We start from the raw sequence: 21,905 nt of genomic DNA, 5'->3' as shown, positions 1-21,905 counted from the left end.
TCTGCCTGAGCACTGTCTATGAAAATGTTACCGATAGGTGACCTGCTATCGTACTGCATATGAGTTGGAAAATTTACAACAAACACTAGATTGAAACAATGAAACAAAGATTCTCGCTCTATTTTCCTATCCGTATCTTTTTAGAAATCTACATTAAAATCACCAAAAACCAGTAACTGCTTCTTTTTGGCTGACAGGTAGCTCAATAAAGCCTCTAGTGAGAGAAGCCGTCTCCGCTGTTACGGCCACGTCATGAGAAAGCAAGACAACTCAGTTGCAAAGACAGAGCTCCACATCAACCCAGGAGGGACAAGACCACCAAGAATACCGGCAAAGAGATGGACTGACAACGTCAGGGGAGACATGCACCTTATTGGCTTAAGACCAGAAGATTTCAACGACAGGGAGAAGTGGAGAAGATGTAGCGAAACAGCAGACCCCGCAAGTCGGGATTAATGCTTGGAAAGACAGAGAATTGTTTGTGAGTAGTTTGTTTTGCACACATTTAAGAATGTCAGACTGCAACCCATCGAGTGCAGAGAAATCGATATTCGGGTTCAATGAATGAAAACCCGTAAAACATACTGAAACTTTCCAAGACTCTTGGCTTCAAACTGACAGATTTAGAGGTTGGTTGGATGCCGTCGAAGGTAACAACAGAAAGGCGCGGTGTAAACAGTGTTACTTTATTGTTGCCTGCAGTAGAAGCGAACTCGAAAAAAATGCTTATCGAGTTAAACACATTAAACATGTTGAAACTGTGCAAAGGAACAAAACTATTGTTGATTGTTTTCGAAAATGTTTGATGAAATCTAACATACGGAAAAGGCGAAGACAGCTGAATTGAGATTATCAACTTTTTTCGTTGAGCATATTGTTGCGTTTTCAACAGTGGACCAACTTGATCCTGTGTTAAAAGATGTTTTCTCTGACTTCAAAATTGCTTCAGAGGTTACTTGAGGTCGTATAAAGTGTGCCAATATAGTGAAAAATGCTATTGCAAAGGTGGAAACTGATAAAACGTTTCAGTATCTAAAGGAAATCTTCTATTTTAGTGAACGAGAGTACCGACATATCAGATAGCAAACATATATACGTTTTAGTGAAATATGTGTCGCCAGTTGATGGGTATGTGAAAACCCAACTTCTGGTGTCGAAACCTCTGGATGCCAAAGACTGCTCGGAAGAAAATCTATTCATAGCTCTGAGGAGTGTGTCGAAAGAGAAAGATATTCCAATTACAAATGTAATTGGCATGGCTTGTGACAACGTGTCTGTAATGTTGGGAATCTGTAATTCTGTCATAACAAGACTTAGAAATGTTGTACCAAATCTGATTGTTCTCAACTCTATATGCCATTCATCTGCTTCAGTTACAAACAAGACATGTCAGAAGCTTCCTAGATCCTGTGAAGAGTTAATAAGGTCCGTGACAAGCAACATACCTGGCAGTGCAAAGCGCTGCACTATTTTACAAGAATTTCAATATAATTTTTTCAAACCAAGTGCTAGTCTGGATCAGGTGACAGAGGATTTAGGTTCACTCTGTAAAGGATTTACCAGGGAAGACACCGTGGTTATTGTGGGAGGGCCAGGGAACAGCATTGACAGAGATCCTGGGTACAGTATAGAGTGTGACCTGGTAAAGATTGCGTCGGCATCGAGACACACCAATGTTGAATTTGTATCTGTCCTGAGACGTCATGACTGGCCTCATTTGGACTCTTCTGTTGGGAGAGTTAATTTGGAGTTGGGACGGCTGCTTGGGTCGGGTGCGGGGGCTCATATTGGTGTGGTTCCTGTTGATTATCTCAGTAGGTGGGACTATACCAGGCACGGCCTACATCTCAACAGGAAAGGGAAGGGGAAACTGGCTGGGGTAATAGCAGGAAATTGAAGGGGGGGAGGCACTGCCATGAATGGTAAAATACCAGTGGTTACAGGTGTTGGAGCAGCACCTTTTTTAGGATAGGTAAGACAGAAAGATGTCAAGTTCTACGAGAGGTCAGGATTGAAACAAATCTTCAGTTTAGGAAAGAAATTAAACAGCACAATTCTAGCACATTGGATCACCAATCACAGCTATCAATTATAAATTTTCACCAATCACCAGAAATTTTATTTCCACCAAGTTGTAGCTCAGTCCTAGGTAATTGCATTGATGAATTAAAGTCACCCAACCCAGTTGACATAATCTGCCTCTCTGAACACCGTGTGACCACTGGTATAGGAACTAGGCCTAAGCACAATGAGAAACTCAGACAGGAGAGTACTGCAAATGTTAGAATAAGGAAAGGTTCTCATAAAGGTATAATTAAAAATAATGTAAGTATATTTCATCAAAATATTGGGAGTTTAAAGAATAAAGTAGATGAGCTTCTGGTTTGTTTAGAAGATTTAGAAGCTGAGAATGAAATAGATATACTATGCCTGTCTGAGCATCACATTGTTACTGATATGGATAAGGTAAATGTAAGTGGATATAAGCTCTCTGCACATGTAATGAGAGAAAATATGGAGAAAGGAGGAGTTGCCATATATGTCAAAAGTTATCATTGTGCAAAAAGTATAGAAACAAAAAAGTTTTGTGTAGAGAAACATATAGAAGCATGTGCCTGTGAGCTTAAATTAAATAAAGGCACATTTATAATTGTAACTGTATATAGGTCCCCATCAGGAAATTTTCATCTATTTCTGAAAAATTTGGACTCCTTGTTGTGCTATCTGTCAGACAGGGGGAAGCAAATTATTATTTGTGGGGACTTCAATGTAGATTCTCTGAAAGAGGGTAATAGGAAAAATGACCTTGAAGTATTACTCGGTTCTTTCAATTTGACACCCGTTATTGATTTTCCTACTCGGGTGGTAAAGGATAGCAGCTCACTGATAGATAACTTCTTTATAGACCAAGATAAGTTTAACCAGATAAATGCTCAGCCTGTTGAGAATGGTCTTTCTGATCATGGTGCACAGCTAGTTACAATATATGACATAGCTCCATTCAGCAATACTAAACAGTCCTCCAAAGTGGTACGTTCAGTCAACGATTTAACAATTGCAAATTTCAGGGAAAGCCTACAGCAGTTAGACTGGGATGAGGTGTACTGTGAACCTGATGCCAATTTAAAATATAATTTATTTCATGACATTTTTGTAAATGCATTTGAAAACTGCTTCCCCAAGAAAATAGTTAAATATACTCGTAAGAAACCTTGTAAGAAACCATGGCTTACTAAGGGTATAAAAATATCTTGTAACCGCAAAAGGGAAATGTATCTGACAGCAAGAAAGAGTAGTGACCCAGAAACTATCAAAAATTATAAAAACTACTGTGTTATATTAAGAAAAGTTATTAAAAAATCCAGGAGTATGTGTATCATGTCTGAAATCAGCAACTCTGATAATAAAATTAAAACAATTTGGAATATTATTAAAAGAGAAACAGGTCAACCAAGAGCAGAGGAAGACAGTATTACCATCAAATTGAATGAAAACTTTACGAACAAAAAGTCAGAAGTTGAAAATATTTTTAATAATCATTTTCTAAATGTTGTGGATATAGTAGGATCCAGGTGTTCATTAGAAGATGCTAGGCTGTTAATGGAAGAGGCCATACCTATGCAATTTGATACAATTGAAATCTCACCCACTTCTCCCTTTGAAATTAGGAAAATAATAAACTTGCTTAAAAGCAAAAACTCACATGGAATTGATGGCATTTCCAGCAAAATACTAAAAGCTTGTTCTCAACAGATAAGTAAGATTCTCAGCCACCTGTGTAATAGCTCTCTGGAACAGGGCATTTTCCCTGATAGACTGAAATATGCTATTGTTATACCTTTGCATAAAAAGGGGGATAGATCTGATGTCAACAATTACCGTCCAATCTCCCTTTTAACAGCTTTATCCAAAATTTTTGAGAAAGTAATGTATTCAAGAGTAGCTTCACATATCTGTAAAAATGAAGTACTAACAAAATGTCAGTTTGGTTTTCAGAAAGGTTTTTCAACAGAAAATGCCATATATGCTTTCACCAGTAAAATTTTGAATGATCTGAATAACCGAACACCACCCATTGGGATTTTTTGTGATCTCTCAAAGGCTTTTGATTGTGTAAATCATGAAATTCTGCTAGACAAGCTCAAGTATTGTGGCATGAGTGGGACAGTGCACAAATGGTTTAATTCGTACCTAACTGGAAGAGTGCAGAAAGTTGAAATAAGTAGTTCTCGTAACATGCAAAGATCAGCACATTCCTCAAACTGGGGAACTATCAAGAATGGGGTTCCACAAGGGTCAGTCTTGGGTCCTTTGTTGTTCTTATTATATATTAATGACTTGCCATTCTATATTCATGAAGAGGCAAAGTTAGTTCTCTTTGCTGATGATACAAGTATAGTAATCACACCTGACAAACAAGAATTAACTGATGAAATTGTCAATACTGTCTTTCAGAAAATTACTAAGTGGTTCCTTGTAAACGGACTCTCACTGAATTTTGATAAGACACAGTACATACAGTTCCGTACAGTGAATGGTATGACGCCAATAATAAATATAGACCTTAATCAGAAGCATATAGCTAAGGTAGAATATTCCAAATTTTTAGGTTTGTCCATTGATGAGAGATTAAATTGGAAGAAACACATTGATGATCTGCTGAAACGTTTGAGTTCAGCTACTTATGCAATAAGGGTCATTGCAAATTTTGGTGATAAACATCTTAGTAAATTAGCTTACTACGCCTATTTTCACTCATTGCTTTCATATGGCATCATATTTTGGGGTAATTCATCACTGAGGAATAAAGTATTTATTGCACAAAAGCGTGTAATCAGAATAATAGCTGGAGTCCACCCAAGATCATCCTGCAGACATTTATTTAAGGATCTAGGGATATTCACAGTAGCTTCTCAGTATATATACTCTCTTATGAAATTTGTTATTAACAACCAAACCCAATTCAAAAGTAATAGCAGTGTGCATAACTACAATACTAGGAGAAAGGATGATCTTCACTATTCAAGATTAAATCTAACTTTGGCACAGAAAGGGGTGAATTATACTGGCACTAAAGTCTTTGGTCACTTACCAAATAGTATCAAAAGTCTGACAGATAACCAACAAGTATTTAAGAAGAAATTAAAAGAATTTCTGAATGACAACTCCTTCTACTCCATAGAGGAATTTTTAGATATAAATTAAGAAAAAAAAGAAAAAAATATTAAAAAAATAAAAATAAAAAATAAAGAAAAACAAAAAACACAAAAAATAAAGTTGATATATTAACTTAAGTATGTTGTTACATTAACCTAATTATGTCATGTATTGGAAAATTCGACTCGTTCCACATCATTACGAAATATCGTATTCATGATCCATGGAACTAGTATTAATCTAATCTAATCTAATCTAATCTAATGAACGTAAATGGTTCTTTAAATTGTCGGGAACGCGATAGCTTATTTTGCATGTATGTGTTGTTCGTCTGCTGGAAAACTGTTACGTGTTTTTGCATTACTTCCAGTTAGCAACTGTTCAAGATTAACGTCTGCAGAAACAGGGCTTCGCGAATTTGAAAGTTCGTGTATTATAAGGCGTGTTTACACTTAGCTCAGAACATGTTTTTGTTTGCAACATTGATCCCTCCACATGTTGGCTACGTTGTTCGTTGTTTGTGTATTCAGTGATTACATATTGTCTCTAAAGTATATTTTGGTTTACTTCGACACTTTTAACGTTCTTTTCCAATTGAGGAAAATATTAATTCACAAGTTTTCAGGAGATTCTTTGGGTTTGTTTATAAAACATTGGTCAGAACTTTCAAAACCCTGGCGTTCTCACTGAAATAAACAAGATTAATAAACTTCCATCATACCATTATCTCCTATTAGAACCAGAATTTCTTGGTCCCAAATGTGAACGGTTATTACAAACTCGCTAGGAAATGTGGAAAGGGAATTCATAAACTAAGACTTAAATGCACTGATTTCTATATCGCAGCAATCGAATAAATGAAGGATCTGCCTAAACACGATGAATTTCTTGGAGACTTAAAATTCGTAGAGTCAAATATTGCATTAACAGGTGACAGAAGGTACCAGATTTGTATCACGAATCGCATCGAAGTTTGGAGGATCTGATGTAATTACCTTTGCAGCTGAATGGAGAAGTCTACCGTTTGTGGCTGAAATAGGAAGAAGGAACTTTCAGAAATGGATTTGGATCGTATGCAGAGTGAAATCTCAAACTTGAAAGGTTTCAGGTATCAGTGGTTCAGAATATCAGTAAACTTGCTGAGATGGTTCTTTCACTTCCACATTTTAATGCTGAATCCGAAAGAATATTTTCTATTGCAAGTGATGTAAAAAAGAGAAAATGAAACAGAATTCGAGGTGAGAAATGAAATTCATATGTTTTGTTAGATGTTTATTTCAAGTAAACGGAATAGATTTCACAACTTATTATGTGGAACAAAAACAACTCATGCTTCACAATAAGAAAAACTTGTATTAAGTGAAAGTTTAACTGTGCGATGGAGACTGAAAGAGGGAGGAGTACGTGTATATCTCTTCAAAAGGAAGGCTGTATTTTCTGAAAGGATAAGCAAGCACTTCAATAATGTAAGTCCTGATTTTACATTATATGATGTAGTATTGCGAGGGTGCTGTTATATATTGTAGTTGCATTTTAAACTCTACTACTAGTTTATCGTGCTGCATGTGGAATCGTAAGCCATTATTTATTTTCTTATACCTATTGTCTCTCTCTCTCACTCACTTTTCCTAGGCATCGTGTGTTTTTCTTTGCCATGGGACACTTTTTAGAGAAAAGGGACATTTTGAGTAACTGGTTGGGACTTTGAGCTTCAGAGGGTGGCATCACTGGTAGTTATTCGTAAAAAAAGCAGAACAGACGACAGTCTTCACTTTTAATCGATGTTCCGTGGTTGACATTTTTTTAAAAGTGTATTGTGTGGAGTACATTTAGAAAATCAAGATGTGAGTGATATAATAATTGTCTCTTGACCGTTGATTCCGCTTATCTTTTTTTTTATTATTAAACGTAGTTAAGTTTAATATTTGCGTGATAATATGAGTGAGCAAAATGTAAAAGTGCGGCATGAAAATACTCTGCGGTTAACAAGTCGAGTTACAGGCGAAAGAAAAATCGTATGTATTCGTGGTTATGTCATGCAGCGGATGCTGCCTTAATACAGTAAGACGTTTAAGACTTATGACGTACCATGGCTGGAACAGCTAGTTGAGTGTTATTAAAATGATTCACAAAACTGCGTTGTTTGATGTACTTGGGAGTCATAATATGAAATTCAGTAACAGAATTTATAAATTGAAGTTCATATAAGTTTAGTATGACTTGTATAACCGCAGTTTTGTTTCTGTAGATAGCTTCTTATGCGCGAATGTTACTTAGTACTGTGCTCAGGAAAGTATGAGTCTATATAGTGCACGACGTGGGTGATGAGTGTGCTCCCTGTCGCCACACGTTGTGTAGTTGGCATCTGTGATGCTCTTTTTGTTTAGGTAGTTCGCGTGTCTTGTTTATGATATTGCTCGAAGTTGTGATTGTGGAGGCTTAAGTCGTGTTAGTGCGCAGAACTATGTAAGTGTAGTAGAGATGATGCGCATCCGCCTTTACCATAACTTCACTTGTAATGTTTTTTGTTTAATCTAAATTCAGTTGACTCGACTCTTAATTCTACCGTAGCCAGAGTTCTGGAGTCAACAGAAGCGTCCGATTCCACCCGTCTGCTTCGACCCGTGACGTGTGGATGTTGTGGTTAGATTAGTTTTTCGTTCCATAGATACTTGCTGAGGGGATCCTCGTAGATGTGGAACATGTCGAATTTTTTAAGCTGAAATAACAATACTAATAGTATGAGTATATACAATACATCATTTGTTTTTATTAAAAAATCGACAGTGAAGTAGGAGTTGGCCACTAGTAAGTCTTTCAGGCTACTTTTAAAATGATCTTTATTTGTAACTAATTTTTTTATGTTTGCTAGTATGTTATTGAAGATGAGTATTCCTGAGTAGTGGACCCCTTTTTGACCTAAAGTGGTTTTAAGTCCTTGTGCAGATCATTTTTGTTCCTGGTATTGTATGTATGAACTGAGCTGTTTGTTGGAAATTAGAGATATATTATTTAGGACAAATTTCATTGAGGAGTATATAAACTGAGAGGCAGTACCAAGTATACCCAGTTCTTTGAAGAGGTTTCTGCAGGACGTCCGTGAATTTACTCCACAAATAATGTGTATTACACGTTTTTGGACTATTAAAACTTTTGTTTGACTTGAAGAGTTAACCCAAAATATTATACCATATGACATAATGGAATGAAAGTAGGCAAAGTATGCAAGTTTTTTTTCATTTTTATGTCGCCTGTGTCTGCTAACACTCGAATCGCATATACAGATTTGTTAAGACGTTTCTGCAGTTCTGTGGTGTGCTCCTCCCAACTGAATTTATTATAAAGTTGTAATCCCAGGAATTTAAGACTGTTGTTGTTGTTGTGTGTGTGCGTGTGTGTGTGTGTGTGTGTGTGTGTGTGTGTGATGTATTGGGTTCATTTGAGCTTTGGTGTTGGAAAAGCGGAGTTGTTGGCAATGTTCATGACCTAAGGATTGAAATTGATAAAGTGAAGTAGCGCCATGTTGCGGGCGGAGATGGGAGAGGATATGTTGTCCTCCATTAAGTTCCTGCAGGTGTTTGGATTAATAGCGGAAATTGTGAAGTGTGGCGTTTTGCCGAGGGGATATGCGGTTGGTGAAAGTTCCGGCGTCTCGGACCACGGACGTGTACATGTGTCGGTGTCAGAAGGACAGTGTTTGGAGCTCCATTAGACGCGGTACCTGGTTCAAGAAATCCAGGTCGGCTGTGAGAGATTGTTTTTGTGACTTACTATTTTTGTTATAGGTCCTCTATTAGTTTTTATGTGTATGCGACTGTAATGAGTGAGAGGACAGTGTTAGATTGGTTTTCTTTTTTGTAAGATTGGTTTTCTTTTTGTGGGGGAGTGTGTTCTGAGTATGTCAGTCTAAAAGTAAGTTCGGTGAGCCGGGGTTAGTGTTTGAAATAGACAAGTCACAGTTTGGGAAGAGGGAAGTATGGGAGAGGTACGTCTCTGGTTGGTTTGTGGGTGTGGGGAGGTTGTTACTTTGTGGGGTGGGTATGCCGATTATTATTTCAGGCTTTTGGAGGGGCGCACTAAGAGCGACTTGAAGGGTTAATTGAAGAGCATATTGAGAAGGGGAGTACTGTAGTTTCAGATGCTTTTTCGTCATACAGGGGTTTGCAGAAGATGGGTTTTGATCATTTAGTTGTAAACCGTAGTTTAGAGTTTGAAAATTGTGGAACTAGTGCATGTGCTAATGCAATGGAGGTTTTTTTTTGGGGGGGGGGGTTCAATCAGTTATAAGGGAGGGAAGAGTGGCTCTTCTAACCCACCATCTCATTTAGATGAGTATTGGTGTTGGAAGTGTGACCCTGGGCATTATTGTATTTTTTGTGTTTTTCTGAGGGCAGTGGGTAAGATGTACAGGCTGAGGGTGGGTGGTTGAGGACGTTTGGTATTTGGGGGCGGATTGTGGGAAATGGTTGTGGATTTAGGTGGGTTGTGGGTGGGGAGGGGGATTGTTTTATGATTATTTTGGAGAGGACCTTTTTTGTTATTGTTTTCGAGTTGTAATGCGTGATTGGGTTTAGTTTATTTTGTGGTTTTTATTTGTTGCTGATTTTTTATTGGTGTGAGGTGTTTGTGGGGAGGGGGGGGGGGGGCTTGGGGTTGCAGCATGTGGTCATTAGAGTAAATGTTAAATGTTCACATATAGAGCACATTAGAAGCCAACATTCTGCGAGCTAAAGATCGTCGAGGCAATAAACTTTTGTACTACTGTACATTGTACCAAGCAGTTGTTAGCAGAAGTAAAATGTTGAGGAAATATGTTACGCTCTACAGGAAGCAATACATTTTTATACATGATACTAAGGATTTAGCTTATAGTTGTTAGTATGTAGGTAACAAATTATTCAATAAAATACCACTATTTGTCTAATGATTTACTAAGCATGCTTATAAACATAATGTGATTGGCTCATGCCTGCCCATTCTGCAATGTGAAGGGAAAATGATTAAATGTAATTACAGTACTTAACCTACTCTTCTTTTACACAGGGTAATGTAACATTTATTGAATTATCTATTGGTGTAATGGCACCATTTGCCCTAATGACTCAGTAATAAAATTATTACTGTTAAATTATTCTTCAGGTATGTCACATGGGGCACTTACCTAAACAAACTTTGTTCTAGGCTAGAGTTTGAAGCAAGCTATCGAACTGTTCACCATTCCGCCGCTTTACAGAACCACCCACTGTAACTGTTTTGAAGCCATAGTTGCTTGCACCATTCTCCCAGAGGTGGACTAGGGGATGTATTTGGGGGAGGAGTGAAACAGGCTGTCAGAACTAGTCATACAGCAGTAAGTAAAAACTGTCGGATGTTTGCTTCGCGACTGCCTAATAACTCTCGTGTTTTTTATTGCATGCTATATCTAATTTGTTCACTTGCATTATAAAAATAAAATCTTTAATCAGTGCCTACTATATTGGTTACACAATTACCTTTTGCATTGGTAGCTTGCTAGTTACTTCGATGTTATACATGATGTATTCAAATTGTGATATGGATTATGGCAGCTGAACAGCAGACTGCATGGCAGAAGTCCAGTGACACTGTACCTGTCTCTTACTTTGCATGCTGCAGTTCATATTTGTGCAATGAATGATGGACAGTGAACATGAAAAACAGTGATTGGAACTGTCGCATTCCAACCAAACCTCAGCCTCGGGCTTCGCCACAGGTCAGTTTGACATCACATCTAGTTTTCTTCCTGCTGTTCACACTGAAAACACAGTTGTTCAGTTACAATCACTCATTTCACAGTTGCTGATTGCATCGTGCAACAGAAGAGCCAGGACACTAACTACATTTAGCCTCTTGCATAGATAATTTAAAACATGTATGAAGTACTGCAAGTTATACTTTCCTTCTACTGTTGTAGTTGTGAATATTGCTGTCACTTTCAGAATGAAGTGAATTTTTACAGACTTAATCAGTGAATGAATGCAATTTGAGCCTTTGGTTGACGTCCCTAATTGCTTAGAGATGTCCACAACATAAAATATTCTCCCCCAGAACATTAGCGAATGAATGACTGTACCCCAGAGTTGGCCAGTTTTGACATTTTGTCAATATTTGAAACCAAGAACTTGGAGATTTCTACCTGATTTATTATATTCTGTTGGCACGCTAACATTAATAGGCGATGAACTTTGTTTGCAATGCCAAACTGGATAATTTATGTTTCTCAAAGTTTGCAGCAGGTACATTTGTCTAACACCGCGTGTATCGTATGGTTTGAATTGATTGCTTATTTTGTTTTGATCTGATAAGTGCCGTTCTCTTTGTTATGGGTGTTTACGTCACTCGAAGCTGAAAATGTATTATTGTACTGTGTCGTGCATTGTTTGTCGGATTCTGATAATGAGTGTTTACGACCTGTTGCCGCTTGTGGCATGGCTTGTTTTCATGCACGCTACCGCGGCTTACAATTAAAAAGATAGAGGAATTGTCTCATGAGTGAAACAATGGCAAGAGACTGCTATTTGTTGTTACTTATACTGCTGCTTTCTTTGATAACGACTGACAAGAACCAAATAATACATGATGTTCTGAAGGAGAGTTTGGCAAAAATTTTTCTCAGTTTGAAAATCTTTGCAGATGCCTCTTTAGTACATTACATTCTGCACAGAAATGAGTCATCTTAGATTTAAAAAATCTAGTCAGTTGCCGTGCTTCATTTCTGACTGAATCACTATTCAGCATAAGAAGAATTTATCTTTGTGCCCGCAAATGATGCCTGTGTAGCGCTACGTATATTCGACAGCAGAAGTTAGTTGTGGCGGCAGCTACCAACAATCTTCAGAACTTCCGCTTACTTTGAACCTGATTCTAAGCCGCAGGCGGTTTTTTGGATTACAAAAACTGGAAAAAAGTGTGGCTTAGATTTGAGTAAATACGGTAATTCTTTCTCCGTTGCTGTATAATTCAGCTCATGTTTGCCTAGGCTGGGACTAGCAAAAGCAATGGTTTTATTTTCTCCCTCTTCTGGGTCCCATTCCCCTTGCAATAATTCTGCTGCTATGCCATATTCTGATGCATCTGATGTGATGCCAAATGGTTCACGAAGACTTGGATGGTTCAATATAGGAGCATTGACTAGGGTATCCTTTACTTCCTGGAATGCTTTTTCTGCATTTTCATCCCATAATCGTTTTGCCTTTTGCTTTAATAGCGATAGTAGATGTGGATTACTATGACTTGTCCTTGTATATACCGTCTATAAAATCCCACTAATCCTAAAAAGGAACGTAGCTATTTCACATTCTGTGGATGTGGACAGTCTTTAATCGCTTTAATGCGTTATGGATCTGGTTTAATTCCTCTTATTCCTATGAAATGTCCCAAGAATTTTAGTTCCTCTCGCCCAAAATGTGATGTAGCGAGCTTAGTAGTTATTCCCTTGGTATAGAATTTCTCTATTGCTCTTGCAAGTAAATCACAATGTTCCTCCCAGGTTTCTGAAACAATCAGTATATCTTCTACATAAATCAATAGCTCTTGTAACAACTTTCTCCCTAATGCTTGATATAATGCTCTTATAAACACTGATGCTGATATGTTTAACCCAAATGGCAAAACTTTAAACTGGTAGACTTTCCGTCATATAGGAATGCAGTATAAGGTCTAGATTCTTTAGCTAATTTCACCTGCCAGTACTCATCCGTCAGATCCACAGAACTAAAATAATTTGCTTTTGTAAAACAAGCAAGTAGTTTGTTTATGCATATGGGACAATCTCTCTCCAGTTCAATGTGACGATTCCAGGTTCTCGCGTCTAGTAACAGGCGCCCACCTCCTGTTGCCTTTCTGACAACTAACAGTGGATTGTTGTATATGCTTGTGCTTCTTTCTATAACATTATTATCTAACATTTTATGTATTTCTTCCTGTACTCCCTGTTTTACGTTGATAGGTACAGGGTAAGGTCTACAGAAAAAAAAGGTTCATTGCTTTTGATTTTAAAACTACACACATAATCTCCTATATTCCCTGGTTTGTCTGAAAATACATCTGAATACCTGCATAATATTCCATATAGCTCTTCCTTTTGAGTAAGGGTTAACAACATTTCAGATTTGTAAGCCTTAGCATACAAATCAGCTTTATTTGCAATTTGTTGTAGATTACTTACATCCTTTTCCTTGAACTCGTATTCGCTATTAACCATAAATTATTACTCCCGTTTAGTCCTTGACATCGATCTGTCTTACACAAGATCTCTTTATTAGGCTATAGTTATCTAGATTGCACTTAAAGGAACCACTCTGAAAGTCTAATACCATTGCACATTTCATTAACCAATCTACTACTAGTAATACTTGTGTATTTATTTTAGGGACTATTAACATGGGTTGTTCAAACAAAAGTTGATCTATTTAAAATGTAATCCTTGTTTCCCATTTCACTACATTGCTCTTAGTACCTGTAATACCTACAATATTTACTCCCATAACAGGTAACTTAAGGAATTCCTTTATTCTTCCACTAAATAGCCATTTCTCCAAAATTGATACTTCGCTTCCTGAATCAATGTAAATTTCCACTCCTTTATTTCCTATTCTTCCGATTAAAACAGGTTTGCGTTGCACTTTTTCTAAATTTTCCTCTTCAGCTAATAACCAATTGTTAATAGGTGATATTTTACTATACACGATATATATAAAAACAAAGATGATGTGACTTACCAAATGAAAGTGCTGGCAGGTCGACAGACACACAAACATACACACAAAATTCAAGCTTTCGCAACAAACTGTTGCCTCATCAGGAAAGAGGGAAGGAGAGGGAAAGACGAAAGGATGTGGGTTTTGGGAGAGGGTAAGGAGTCATTCCAATCCCGGGAGCGGAAAGACTTACCTTAGGGGGAAAAAAGGACGGGTATACACTCGCACACACATACATATCCATCCACACATATACAGACACAAGCAGACATATTTAAAGACAAAGAGTCTCTTTGTCTTTGTCTTTAAATATGTCTGCTTGTGTCTGTATATGTGTGGATGGATATGTGTGTGTGCGCGCGCGCGCGCGTGTATACCCGTCCTTTTTTCCCCCTAAGGTAAGTCTTTCCGCTCCCGGGATTGGAATGACTCCTTACCCTCTCCCAAAACCCACATCCTTTCGTCTTTCCCTCTCCTTCCCTCTTTCCTGATGAGGCAACAATTTGTTGCGAAAGCTTGAATTTTGTGTGTATGTTTGTGTTTGTTTGTGTGTCTGTCGACCTGCCAGCACTTTCATTTGGTAAGTCACATCATCTTTGTTTTTAGATATATTTTTCCTATGTGGAATGTTTCCCTCTATTATAACCATATATATATAAACGGCCAGAATCCAGGATGCAGCAGAACAGTTGTTCTGCTGCATCCCGGATTCTGGCCGTTGACCTAAGATTTTTCTCGTTTTCCGTCACTATGACCGGGTACTGATTGGAACTTACTTCAACAATGCGCTGTTTATCCCTGTGTTATTTTGTTGCATAATTGTTGGTTTTGAGGTGTAAACACCTGCGAATTGATGTTATCAATCTGAATTCTTCCCCCTCTAGGGTTATTGTGATTTAAACCATTATCCCTGCTGTGAACTGTTTCATTACTGCTTACTCTACAATAATTAGGTTCCTTCGCCCGTGGTAAGGAATTAGGAAAGGATATGTTATTTGTATTCCCCATATTTCGCTCATTCACTGAATAATTTTCATTTCTTTCAGTATTGAGTGTGTGTAAAACTTCAATAAACATTAATAACTCATTCACGGTTTTCCACCCTCTGTACAATATTCCTTGTTGAACGTGGTATGGTAAACATCTAATGAGTACTTTCAGTAAGTGCATTTCATCTGTTGGATCATCTAAGTATTTAGATTTTGTCAAATGCCATTCCAAATACTTTTAATATGTGCCCCATGAATTATTGTATGGAGTAGGGTCTAATAACTTTAAGATTTGTTTTTCCTGAGTACTTGAAGACCAGTGCTTTCTCTCAAAGCTTTTGAGACACAAATTCTTCTGCATGAGCATTTCCCCATTCCACTGCTTCTCCCAATACGTATCCTTATGTGAAATCTATTTTCTTTAAGTCATCCCAATTTTTGGGCAAAGATCTGGCAAACACTAGTAAAAAATAAATTGGGTGTACATCACTGTCTGGTTTGTACTTTGGAAATTGCTTTGCTAATTTAAACCCATTACCTATAGATAAACCCTCTATTACATCTACTCCTGTCATAGATTCTTTTTTACAATTTTTTAATTTCTTTTTATTATTGTCTATTGCTTTCCATATTCTATCAAGTTCTTGTTTACTGTTAATTATACCTTCCCCAGAAGTGATGTTGCCATTATTTATTTCTGTTTTGTCTTCTTTTTCTATGAATAACTGTAGGCCTAAACGTTTCTCCAAATGTTGTATAGCACAGGTGTCCCTGCTACAACATTTTCCTGTATGGACTTGATACGCTTATTTGTGTCTGGAATACTAGCTCATACCACTTGGAATCGGGAATTCACATTATCTATATAGCCTGTCCACTGTCGGGTTGTTGATCTATGTACACTTTCCTGTAAATGATCTGTTAACGCTTTTTTAGCTACTTGTTGCACCTCTATTGGCACTGATTCTCATAATTCATTTACTCTAGAATTTATTTCCGTGATTTTAATGTTTTGATTATTAACTTGTGCATTAAAGTTAGTTATGGTTGAGTATGTCATCGATTGATTCAGTAACTTGTTCCGTAATGGACTAAATTAATTCTACTTGTTCCGCTCTCCATCCTACCCAGTATTTCTCTGCTTGTTTTTTAATCATACCTTTTAGTATTGCCTTATCCTTCTCTGCTTGTTCTTCAATTATGCCTTCCAGTACCGCTTTATCCTTCTCTGCTTGTTTTTTATTTATGCCTTCCAGTATCGATCTTAACTCCTCGTTTTGCATTGCCGTATTTCTTGTGATTGGCATACACTTTCTATTACTAATCGACAGTATTAATATTAAATCCTACACTCACAGAAATGTCTCAACTTTTTTTTTTTTTTTAAATGTTCACGGCTCACCCTTCTGCGGAACTGTGAACTGCGTGCTTGTTGTAGAACTGCCGAAGCCAGTGCTGAAGTTGAAGCCGACGTCTGCTCTTGCTGCCACTGTCTTCTTTTTTTTTTCTGTTTCCGGTATCCAGCAGTAAATTGTAGTTTCCATTCATTATGATTTACTAATCAGACAGTTCTTTCAAAAGAAGCTCTTAGTTATAATTATTTCAGATTCCTTGTTTCGTGTGAGGTAAGGCACTTGTTGATCGCTGGTTGCCAGGGGCAACTTCTGTCTTCTATTCTTTGGAGTCGTAATTCTGATTCCGATCAATTTTCTGCACTTACTTGCTGGTGCATTATCTATTCGCCTTTTCCACAGTTGCCATATGGGGTGTATTTTCCCTTTCCTCCTGCTGATGTGTATTTTGTAGTGTTTGTGGTGGATCTTACACCAGCACTTTCAGGATGTTGCGTCCCTGGCCGATACAGCAGGGCAATATTTTACCGACCCTGATACGCTGCTAGATGAAAGTAGTATTACCTTCATCATCTCTTCTCAGAGTAGTTGTTTGGTGGTCCGAATCCTTCGGTGCCACCTCCTTGTCGATCCAACTGTGGTGAAGATTCCTGGAATGCTTTTGCAAGTTCTCTCTACTGCACTACTAAATATATAGCCACACTTCTCACAAACGGGTACATTGTGCCCAACATTTTCATTATTACTTTTAACAACACAACAAACAATTGCTACGGTAATACCATTCTCTTGAGTACATTCAAAAAGTCCGTATATGCGTACTTTGGGACCTGAGAGAGCAAACCAGATAAACAACTACTGCTGTTAAATTGTTCATTACGCCCTTGTTGGAGCGTCATTTACTCCACGGTTCTCGGATTGAGACACTTGCTGCACTAAGGCACAAACGACTCCTGTATGACCAGTGGTTGTAATACCATTTTTACTGGTCCCCTTCTCGCTAGCTCCACGGCTGCTCTACATTCACTGCATACAAGATAGGACAGCACACAGTTTCCCTTTCTCACTACATTTGTTCTTATTCAACTTACTCACGGGCACCTCTTGTCGACGGCTTTCCAATGGTGTGTTGGGATGTTTATAAATAACCTGAAACACTACACTAACCAACCTTGGAAATCATGACACAATCAGCATAAACAGCACAGTTTACACCAGTTGTTATGACAACCATAGATAACATTTAATAACGGACCGCTTACATTCTTTGCATCGTAAACTCGTGAGACACTATTTCTAAAAGCCACAAATTGGAATTGCAGACTAGAATTAATGTGATCATGAAAATAAAGCAAGAGCATGATTGAGGTCTTTGTTTGAAACCCGAGGAGCAGTCAAGCTTTCATTGCATTTTGTACATGTATAGATGATAGGGTGTTGCAGTTTGTATTACTTGAACAGTGAATTGTTTTATATATCTCCTCATAGATGGGCAGATCACATAACTAATGTGGAGGTATTAAATAGAATTGGGGAGAAGAGAAGTTTGTGGCCCAACTTGACTAGAAGGAGGGATCGGTTGGTAGGACATGTTCTGAGGCATCAAGAGATCACCAATTTAGTATTGGAGGGCAGCGTGGAGGGTAAAAATCGTAGAGGGAGACAAAGAGATGAATACACTAAGCAGATTCAGAAGGATGTAGGTTGCAGTAGGTACTAGCAGATGAAGAAGCTTGCACAGGATAGGGTCGCATGGAGAGCTGCATCAAACCAGTCTCAGGACTGAAAACAACAACAACAACAACAACAACAACAACATCTCATCATGTCCATTTGCAATCCATTTGGTTTGCGTACGGGAGACATGTCAAAAATTTATAACACAGTTACAATAATTTTTACATTAATAAATAACAGCACTACAGTAAATAACAACATTGTAAGCATAGCTCTTGGAATGTGTAACATATTGTATCCAGCTCAAATTTCTAGTTTGTCCTGCATGAATTCATCCACTGAGTAATAACACTTCAGTGTCAGTACCTCGTATAGCTTTCTTTTAAGTGAACCTAAATTAATCTGCAGCAACTTGGTCCCTTTTAATTTATTACAAATTTTCATTTCCATGTATTGAGGTCCCTGGGCATACATTCTGAGGCGGTGGGTGGGGAGCATAAAATTTTCTTTGTTTCTAGTATCCTGTGAATATACAAAAAGGTTTCCCCTCAAATAATTTATGTCTGGTGTAAAAAAAAAAAAAAAAAAAAAAAAAAGAAAAAAATACAGGGTGTTCAAAAAGACTCTCCGCAGTGCTGTATGATTGTTAGCTGCGCGTGTCGTATGCCGCAGTGAGTATACCGAAATGAAACACAGTGAAATTGAATATACATTTTTACATACAAATTTTCACATTAAATGTTGTAAGTGTCCCCCCCACCTGGTTGTTGAATATGCAATTCAATTCATCTAATCATGTTTCCAAACATAAGGTGTAACACTTCTTCTGCAACAGAAGCAGTGAAAGTGGATATTGCAGTTTTCAATTCATCGATGGATTTTGGACGGTTTTTATAGACAGGCAGCTTTCGCTGCACCCCAGAAGAAAGTCAGGTGGTGTTAGGTCAGACAATCGTGTGAGGCCAAGGTCCCTGTGAAATTATGCGATCACCAAAAACATCAGCAAGCAGTGACACTGAAGCGCAAGCTGATGCGCGGTTGCACCATCTTGTTGAAAATAACCGTTCAGTATTCCACTTAACACGAGTTCTACTATGAATGGGTACAGAATATCACTGCAGTATCGTTGTGCGTTTATTGTTTTGTTGAAAAACATGGGACCCACAAGCTGACATCTAGAAATTGCAATCCAACTCTTTTTTTTCACAGAATGAAGTGGTTCCTCATGAATACACAATGAATTTGCAGTACTCCACATACGAGAATTTTGGGAGTTCATGGACCCGGATAAATGAAACCACGCCTCGTCAGTGAAAAATGTTTCATTAAGAATATCCCTTCCATTCTGTCGAACAAAATTTTTTGAACCATTGACAATAATGCAGTCTTGCCATGATCAGTATTTTTCATTTCTTACAGCTGTGTGGGCTATTCAGACTCTTAACTCGATTTCCTGGGCAAGTTTTCTTACTGACTTGTTTGGACTCCTGGACATTTTATCAGAAATATCGAGTAGTTTATCCTCAGACAAAACGCTAGGATGACCACTTCTCAGTGCATCTGTCACTGAACCCGTACTTCGAAATTTGTTAATCAAATCTCGCACAGTATTGCGATGTGGGAGTGTTGTCTCTGGGAAAACTGAATTAAATGTTTGACGAAATGAAGCTGTGTATTTACTGCCAGCTTTGAACACTTGTTCAACTAAAAACACACGTTCTTAAATGGTTAGCATTTTAACAGTGACTAAAAGGAAACAAACATACAAACAAAGGAACTAAACTTAAATGTTCATTTCAACACGTAACGACACACATCAATGATACTGCTGACACTGGCTGAGATAAACGAAATGGTGGAATGTTGGGAGAGTCCATATGTCTTGATGATGGAGTAATGAGCAGATTGAAAACCATGAGCAGAATAGACGTAAAAACTGGGGAACACGTGAAAAGTGGGCAGGCAACATGTTGCTGGAGCTGAAAAAGCTGAAGAAGTGTGACAAAGCGGGCCAGAATAAAAAAAGAAAGAAAACTAAAGAAGATAGAAAAGGATGGCCAGAATCAACAAGATTTTAGACCTGGAATGTTTTGACTTGTTATCATTGAGTAGATCTACATCTACATGGATACTCTACAAATGACATTTAAGTGCCTGGCAGATTAACAATTCTGTTATTCCAATCTCGTATAGCGTGCGGAAAAAACAAACACCTATATCTTTCCATACGAGCTCTGATTTCCCTTATTTTATTGCGGTGATTGTTTCTCCCTGTGTAGGTCGGTACCAACAAAATACTTTCACATTCGGAAAAGAAAGTTGGTAATTGGAATTTTGTGAGAAGATCCCATCGCAATGAAAACCACCTTTCTTTTAATGCTGTCCAGCCCAAATCCTGTATCATTTCAGTAACTCTCTCTCCCATATTTCACGATAATACAAAACATGCTGCCCTTCCTTGAACTATTTCAATGTACTCTATCAGTCCTATCTGGTAAGGATCCTCTCCTTAGAAGATCTGTGACATTTTCTAAGTGTCCCACCAATAAAATGCAGCCTTGAGTTAGCCTTCTCCACAACATTTTCTTTGTGTTCCTTCCAATTCAAGTTGTTAGTAATTGTAATTCCTAGGTATTTAGTTGAATTTAAGGCCTTTAGATTTGATGATTTATCGTGTATCTGAAGTTTAACGAATTCCTTTTAGCACTCATGTGAATGACCTCACACTTTTCGTTATTTATGGTCAACTGCCAATTTTTGCAGCATTCAGATGTCTTTTCTAGATCATTTTGCAATTTGTTTTGCTCTTCTGATGACTTTATTAGTCGATAAATGACAGCGTCATCTGCAAACAACCGAAGACGGCTGCTCAGATTGTCTCCAGAATCATTAATATAGATGGAACAGCAAAGGGCCTACAATACTACCTTGGGGAATGCCAGAAATCACTTACGTTTTACTCGATGACTTTCCGTCAATTACTACGAACTGTGACCTCCCTGACAGGAAATCACAAATCCAGTCACATAACTGAGACGATATTCCATAAGCACACAATTTCACTATAAGCTGCTTGTGTGATACAATGTCAAAAGCATTCTGGAAATACAGAAATACGGAATTGATCTGAAATCCCTTGTCAATAGCACTGAACACTTGGTGTGAGTAAAGACTAGTTGTTTCACAAGAACGATGTTTTCTAAAGCGATGCTGACTGTGTGTCAATAGACTGTTTTCTTTGAGATAATTCATAGTGTTTGAACACAGTATATGTTCTAGAATCCTGCTGCTTATCATGTTAATGATATGCCCCTGTAATTCAGTGGATTACTCCTACTACCTTTCTTGAATATTGTTGTGACCTGTACAACTTTCCAGTCTTTAGGTACGGATCTTAGGTCAAGTGAATGGTTGTATATGATTGTTAACTATGGAGCTAATCATCAGCATACTCTGAAAGGAACCTAATTGGTATACAGTACGGACCAGAAGACTTGCTTTTATTAAGTGATTTAAGTTGCTTCACTACTCCGAGGAGATTTACTTCTACGTTACTCATGTCGGCAGCTGTTCTTGATTTGAATTCTGGAATATTTACTTCGTCTTCTTTGGTGAAGGCATTTCGCAAGACTGTGTTTAGTAAATCTGCTTTGGCAGCACTGTCTTCGATAGTATCTCCATTGCTATCGCGCAGAGCAGGCATCGGTTGTTTCTTGTCGCTAACAAAATTCACATACATCCAAAATTTCTTTGGATTTTCTGCCAGGTTTTGAGGCAGTTTCATTTTGGAAACTGTTATAAGCAACTCGGTTGAAGTCCACACTAAATTTCGAGCTTCTGTAAAGGATCGCCAATCTTGGGGATTTTGTGTCTGTTTAAATTTGGCGTGTTTGTTTTGTTGTTGCTGCAACAGTGTTCAAACCCGTTTTGTGTACCGAGGAGGAAGAGGATCAGCTCTATCGTTTGTTAACTTATTTGGTATAAATCTCTCAATTGCGGCCAATACTATTTCT

At 37.8% G+C, this 21,905-nt stretch overlaps 1 long non-coding RNA gene across 5 annotated transcripts in view; it reads left to right on the top strand.

Annotated features, from left to right (window-relative positions):
* The window catches only part of LOC126213546 (uncharacterized), a 422,558-nt gene that overhangs the window by 113,501 nt on the left and 287,152 nt on the right, over window positions 1–21,905 (top strand). The window contains exons 1-3 of one of the 5 annotated variants that reach the window (XR_007541239.1): window positions 6,924–7,001; window positions 10,339–10,507; window positions 10,792–10,888. The exons of 1 other annotated variant lie outside the window; for it this stretch is intronic. This is a non-coding gene — a long non-coding RNA (uncharacterized LOC126213546). Of the gene's footprint in view, window positions 1–6,923; window positions 7,002–10,338; window positions 10,508–10,724; window positions 10,889–21,905 lie in introns of those variants that run through there. 3 more of the 5 variants (XR_007541234.1, XR_007541243.1, XR_007541235.1) reach the window with 3 other exon arrangements.

Source organism: Schistocerca nitens, chromosome 11 (genome assembly GCF_023898315.1).
Source record: "Schistocerca nitens isolate TAMUIC-IGC-003100 chromosome 11, iqSchNite1.1, whole genome shotgun sequence".
Taxonomy (NCBI): domain Eukaryota; kingdom Metazoa; phylum Arthropoda; class Insecta; order Orthoptera; family Acrididae; genus Schistocerca; species Schistocerca nitens.
This window is presented reverse-complemented; position numbering and strand designations above follow the sequence as displayed.